The 6955-nt window shown below is 33.8% G+C and overlaps 1 pseudogene; it reads left to right on the top strand.

The window, feature by feature from the left end:
* The first annotated feature begins 341 nt into the window (after positions 1 to 341).
* LOC145720806 (large ribosomal subunit protein uL23 pseudogene) lies at positions 342 to 855 on the top strand (annotated as a pseudogene).
* The last annotated feature ends 6100 nt before the right edge of the window (positions 856 to 6955 follow it).

Raw genomic sequence — 6955 nt, 5'->3', positions numbered from 1 at the left:
ATGGTGACAAGAACTAGAACCAGAGCAAGAACAGAGTTCTCAATCTTCCTCCCAAATTAATTCTAATGTGTGCATCAACCCTGTGGTTGTTCAGCCAGTTCAAAAGTCATCTTTTCCTCCCATGCACACTCCTACACCTTTTTATTTTATAATACTTGGTAATAAATTTAATTTTAAATGCACACTCATAATTTTACATGCATGCATAAATATAATGGTTTCATAGACACATGTATCACCATACATGCACATTCTATATTTTTTTTGGTCAATGTTCTACATTAATCTTACATACTTTATATTATTTTATCAATAATCACTCAAGAATCCCTTTCACAAAGATGGCGCCGAAGGTGAAGGAAGCCCCTGCTCCTCCCAAAGCCGAAGTCAAAGCAAAGGCTTTGAAGGCCAAGAAAGCAGTGCTGAAAGGCGTCCACAGTCACACACACACAAAAAGAGATTGGCACGTCGCTTATATTCCAACGACCCAAGACACTGCGTCTCCAAAGGCAGCCCAAATATCCTTGAAAGAGCGCCCCCAGGAGAAACAAGCTTGATCCCTATGTCATCATCATCAAATTCCCCCTGACTGCTGAGTCAACCATGAAGAAAATAGAAGACAACAACACACTTGTGTTCATTGTGGAGGTAAAGGCCAACAAGCACCAGATCAAACAGGCTGTGAAGAAGCTCTATGACGTTGACGTGGCCAAGGTCAACACCTTGATCAGGCCTGTTGGAGAGAAGAAGGCATATGTTCGACTGGCTCCTGACTATGATGCTTTGGATGTTGCCAACAAAACTGGGATCATCTAAACTGAGTCCAGCTGGCTAACTCTAAATATAAATTTTTCACCAAAAAAAAAAAAAAAATAGTAACTCATGAAAATCACTCCAACTTGGAGCTCCAACTCATAGGTCACCTGTCATAGCTCTAATGCACCCTGTTAAATGCTTGCATAACAGGCTGTCATATGAAAAATGTGCCATAATTTATTCATCTATTCCTAATTGATACGAATTTTTTTTCTGTACAAGCAATAAATATTCTTGTATATACGTGCACACATACAGGTGCTTTTATTTCTGTGAGATAAACTCTGAGAAATGAGACTGCTCCTAATTTTAATATCTTAATTTTAATAGATGCTGCCAGATCACTTTCCAAAACCGCTGTCATAGATCATATTTCCACACAGAAACCAGCAGAAGGCATTTCCAGTGTTTTAGTTTTTGCATACCTGATAGTTATAAAGTGACTGCTCATTGGTAATTCTTTTACTGAAGTATAATTGACATATAACATTGTATTAGTCTCAGATGTACAACATAATGATTCAATACTTGTATATATTGCAAAATGATCACTGTAATAAGTCTAGTTAACATCGATCACCATATACAGTAACACATTTTTTTGTGTGTGTGATGAGAACTTGTAAGATCTACTCTTTTAGCAACTTTCAAATATGCAGTATAACCTTTTTAACCATAGTCACCATGCTGCACATCACCATTGCTACCTTAATTTACATTTCCCTGACTGCTTCAGAATTTGCATATATTTAATGTTTGTTGATCATTTAAATCTGCTCTCCAGGGCGCCTGGGTGGCTCAGTCGTTAAGCGTCTGCCTTGGGCTCAGGTCATGATCCCAGGGTCCTGGGATCGAGTCCCACATTGGGCTCCCTGCTCGGCAGGAAGCCTGCTTCTCGCTCTCCCACTCCCCCTGCTTGTGTTCTTGCTCTCGCTATCTCTCTCTCTGTCAAATAAATAAATAAAATCTTTAAAAATAAATAAATAAATAAATAAATAAATCTGCTCTCCAGCAGATTATTGTCTTCTTTGTTTCTTTACTTATTTTTTTATCAGTTGTTTGTCCAGTTCTTGTCAATTTATATAATCTCTTTACATATTATAGATTTAACCCTATCTATTGCATTGCAAATATTTCCCAAATCTATTTGTGTGTATGGACTTAATTTTTAGTATCTCTTGCTATACCTAAGTTTTTAATTGCTCTGCTCTGCTTTTAAAACTTCTTGTTTTCTAGGGGAACCTGGGTGGCACAGTCAGTTGAGTCTTTGACTCTTGGTTTTGGCTCACATAGTGATCTCAGGATTGTGAGATTGAGCCCTGCATCTGGCTCTGTGCTCAGCACAGAGTCTGCTTGAGATTCTCTCTCCCTCTCCTGCCCCTCCTGCTCATGCTCTCTCTCTCTAAAATAAATAAATAAATCTTAAAACAAAACCAAACAAACCTTCTGGTTTTCTAGCATCAATTTGGATGGTCTCCTTGTCTCTAGATTAAAGGTATAGGCTCTTGGATGTAATTTTTATTTTTTTCACATTTTAAATCATTAAGTTATCTGAAATTTATTTTTGTTTATATTTCTCACAAATTGGTGATTAGCATTCATTTACTGTTTTATTTCTCGCTTATTTTATAGCCTATTTCTGGATTTCCCATTCTGTTTCACAGACCTATTTATTTACATTTATGGAAATAACATATAAATTTGTTTATAGGAACTTTATAGCATGTTGTGATATTTGGTAGGGCAAGTGCTCACTCTGTTTTTTTTTTTAAAAAAATATATCAAATATATATATATTTAAATATATTGTCTCAGACATTTTTTTAAAAATATAAAGCACAAGATCCTTTTATCCAGTTCAAATAGTCCTATTAGGATTCAAATGGGAATTACACTGTATTTACAGATACCAACTCTGGAAAAATCAAGTTGGCATGATACCAAGTCTCTCCATCTGAAAATACTTTTATCTGTCTCCGTTTGTTCAGATCTTACTTTATATTCTTTGATAAAATCTTATAATTTTCTTCACGTGGGTCTTGTGCTTTTCTTATTAACCTCATTCTTTAGCATTTCCTAGTTTGTGTATGGAACACTTTTTTTATTTTCATTTGTCATATACGTTGCTGGAATAGAAGCCATTGATTTTTGTATATTTACCTTATATCCTGCTACCTTGCCAAATTCTCTTATACACTTCGGTAAGTTTTTCTAATTAGAGCCTATTGAATTTTCTAGAAACTCAATAATCCACTCAGCATAAAAAGAGGGCATTTTATATTATCTTTTCTAATGTTTATAGCATTTTTTGGCTCATTTCATTTATCAGAAAGAAATACTTGAGTAATTATAATGAGAGAAAGAATTTCTGTTTAGTTACTGACTTCTAATCTAAATATTTTTAGGCAGTTGGCATTTAGAGTAATAATTGCTTTCATTTTTTGTTATATTTGTGTAACCTAATATTTAATTGTTACATTTATTATAATTAAGTCATGATTATATTCATATTTCAGTAATTTCTTTTACTATTTTACTTAGGTTTTAATTAGAAATGGCTTCAGACTTAATATCAAGTGTTCTTTAAGCATTTACTGATGGGATCACATAATTTTTCCGTTCATGTATTGATATGCTGGATAATATTAATAGATTTCCAGATATGGAGCTAGTCTGCATTCCCTGAATAAACCCTACTTCAGTTTAGACTATTTTTTCTTTTGAAGCATCATTATAGGCTACTCACTAATAGTTTAGATTGACTCTTCCCATCTATAGACATATGTGAGATTGGCCTATGCCTTTTATAAAATAATCTCCTTTTCGGATTCTAGTATTAAAGTTATGCTGTCTTCATAAAATAAATCAAGAGAGCTCTCCATCTTTTCATAGGGCCAGGAGTAGGTCATATGACACTGACCTGGTGTGTCAGTATCGGATAAAAATCAGCTGTGACCTTATTGGGTCCTGATTATTTACTAAGTCATAGTTCTCATGTTCGTAATTCTTCTACCATAATTGCTGTTCAAGTGTTCTGCTTCCTCTGGTGTCAATTTTGGTAATTTGTATTTTCTAGGAAATCATCCACTTCTAAATTTTTAAATCGTTACCAAAAAGTTGCATATATTAATTTCTTGTATTTTAATTTCTCTTGCATTTGTGTTTTTGCTTACTTTCACATTACTAATCTCTTTCTTCTTTAATCAAATTTGTGAAAACATATTTCATGTTATTGTTGTTTTCCAAGTACTTGACTTCAGATTTATTTTCACTCTCTCTTATTTGAAATGTTTTCCTATTTCTTTAGTTTCAACTTTTGTCTTGGCACGTTTCCTATTCTAGTTTTTAAAAACGTCTTTTGTTTATCTGTTTTAATTTCTTGAATTCTGAACTGTCTTAATGTTAATTTTAAATAATTAAAGCATTTAAGACTATTAATTTTTACTAATATGGCTTTTTCTGACCCATGGGTTATGTATAAAGTGTTTTTTAATTGACTTCTTCAGAAGTTGTAATATCCCTTTTGATTTCTCTCTCAATCTAAGGATTTTCTAAGGTTATATATTTTAATTTCTAAGTAGTTAAGATTTTTGGCCAGTTTTTATTATCTGCCTCTAATTTTATTAGGATATGATTAGAAAATGTGGCCTCTATTTTATAGCTATATAATCTCTACTTTTTTGAATATTCAAAACATTTCTTTTGGGGAAAGAACAGGATCAATATTTTATATAGTTTGTGAACATAGAATAAGTATATTCTTTATACAAAGCAATTATAAATTTTATATATAGTCAAGATTATTGAGCTTTTAAAATTACATATGTCTATATTTAATTTAATTAAGTATGAAATATTCTATTGGAATTGTATTGAAATCTTTGTGTTTAATTTTATTTTTTATTTTTAAAAGATTTTATTTATGTATGTATGTATGTATGTATTTATTTGAGAGAGAGAGAGAAAGAAAGAGTGAGCAGGTGCATGTGGAGGGGTGGGGGGAGGCAGATGGGGAGGGACAAGCAGACTCCAGTCCTGCACAGAACCCCACATGGGGCTTGATCTCATGATTTCATGTCCCTGAGATCACCACCTGAGTCAAAACCAAGAGTCTGCTGCTTAACTGACTGAGCTATCCAGGCATCCCTGTGTATAATTTTAAAAATCAAGTTCTTTTTACATGTCTAATGCTTAGCTTTATATGTTTAGCTGATACATTGCTTTGCGCATACAATTTATGAAATATCTTCATATTCACCACTGTGTTATGCAGTGTCCCTTTTTGTCCTGTTTAGTGTTTAACCTTAAATTCTACTTTGTCTAATATTGAATATTGTTGCCACTCTTGCCTTTTATTCATTTGCATTTGTCTGGCATTCTTCTTCCCATTTCTTTCATTTGAATCTTTCATTGTCAATTTCTTTTAAGTGTATTTATTTAACCAGTGTATAAATGTTTTTGGCTTTTAACCCTCTCTGATAAACTCTGTCTTTTAAAGACATAATTCAGTTTATTCCCAAATGATTTGAAAACTTATATTCCTGCTTTTTCTTCCCTTTCATGTTGCTTTATAGTTGTGATTTATCTATATTTTCACTGGTTTGATCAAACTGTTACTCATCTTATTTTTCCCTTTGTTAATTTATACATTCTAATAAAACTGTTACATTCTATTAACATTTTCTGTTACTTTCCTTGTACTCATAATCACTTATTTTTGTATCCTTCTCCTTCTCCTTCTCCCTCTTCTTCTTCTTCATCTTCTTCTTCTCCTTCTTCTTCTTAGCAAGATACTATTTTACCAAGCAAGACATTCTATTTTCACATTGCCTTCCCCTCATTGTTACCCTACGACATAAAACTGTTAGAATACCTTCAATGACCCATGCTCCATTTCCCCTTCCCCTTCAGCTTCCCCTCTTCCAATCCTGGAAGAGACATTTGGAATGTCTCTTATTTCTGTCCCCAACCACTGCCCCTGCTGACCTGGTGTTGCTCAGATAGTTTAGTGCTTTTAGGTCTAGATGTTGTTAGAATTTCCCTTGAAATTTCCTCTTTTCATTTTCCAGATTCTGAATTTAAGATTTATATATTTCACATTTCCTAGAACCCATTATTCTCCACCCAGGAATTTTCTCCTGTTTTTTTTTTTTTTTTTTTTTTTTAATTTAGTGATTATCTTTTTGCTATGTGATCCCTTTTTGTTTTCTTCTAGATCCCCAACACTTGCATGTCAGGTTTCCTGGTTCCACCCTCCAGCTCTCTAGACTTTTCCTTCATTGTTTTCATTTCTTTAGCTTTTGCTCTGTGCATTAGTGTGTATTTTCACTTGACTCGAGGCCACTAATTCACATCTCAACAGTGTCATCTTTGCTTTGTTTCACTTGCCACACTGGAAAGTTGGAAAAACCACATTTCAGCTTCAGAAAGTCTTTTTGTGTGTGTTTGCTCCTTTTGAGTGCCAAGAAGTGCTCTGTTTTTCTGTTTGGTCTTAGAGATAAGGAATTTGAAAGCTGACATAGACAAGAGAAAATAAAATACAAGAGAATAATATGTGTAACTTTTGAGCAATGATTGTAAAATCTAGAAGAAATGGATCATTTCATAGCAACTAAATTTTCAAAATTGACCACAGAAGAAATGGAACACTTGAAAAGAGCAATTATCATAGAAGAAAGTGATTAGATTGTACACCTGAAATTAATATTATACTGTATGTTAACTAACTGGAATTTAAATAAAAACTTAAAAAAAATTTTTTTTCAGGCAACATCTTCTTCTGTTAAAATATCAGTCTTTTCAACAGCAACAACAACAACAAGAAAAAGAAAAGAAAAAGAAAATGATTAGAGATGTACCATTTAGTAAATAACCAGGGTCCAATGAAACTACAGCTCGGTTTTTATCTAACATTTAGGGATCAAGGGAGGAGCTCTCCTTGGCTAGGTGTGCATTTTTTTTTCTGATAGACCATCCTCCCTGGGCCCCCTTAGTGGAGACACAGGTGGGATTCCCCAGCAAGGAGACTGAGATGGAGAGCAGCCTGCCAGTCTATTAGGGGAGTTCTCCTGGGCTCGTCCCCAGAGAAGAGGGAAGGAAGCAGGACTGGGAAGAGGAGAAGTTGAGCTGTAATGGGCAG

This window comes from Leptonychotes weddellii, chromosome 3 (genome assembly GCF_054177405.1).
Source record: "Leptonychotes weddellii isolate Sample4059 chromosome 3, ASM5417740v2, whole genome shotgun sequence".
Taxonomy (NCBI): Eukaryota; Metazoa; Chordata; class Mammalia; order Carnivora; family Phocidae; genus Leptonychotes; species Leptonychotes weddellii.
Note: the sequence above shows the minus strand (reverse complement) of the source record. Positions and strands in the feature narration are given on the sequence as shown.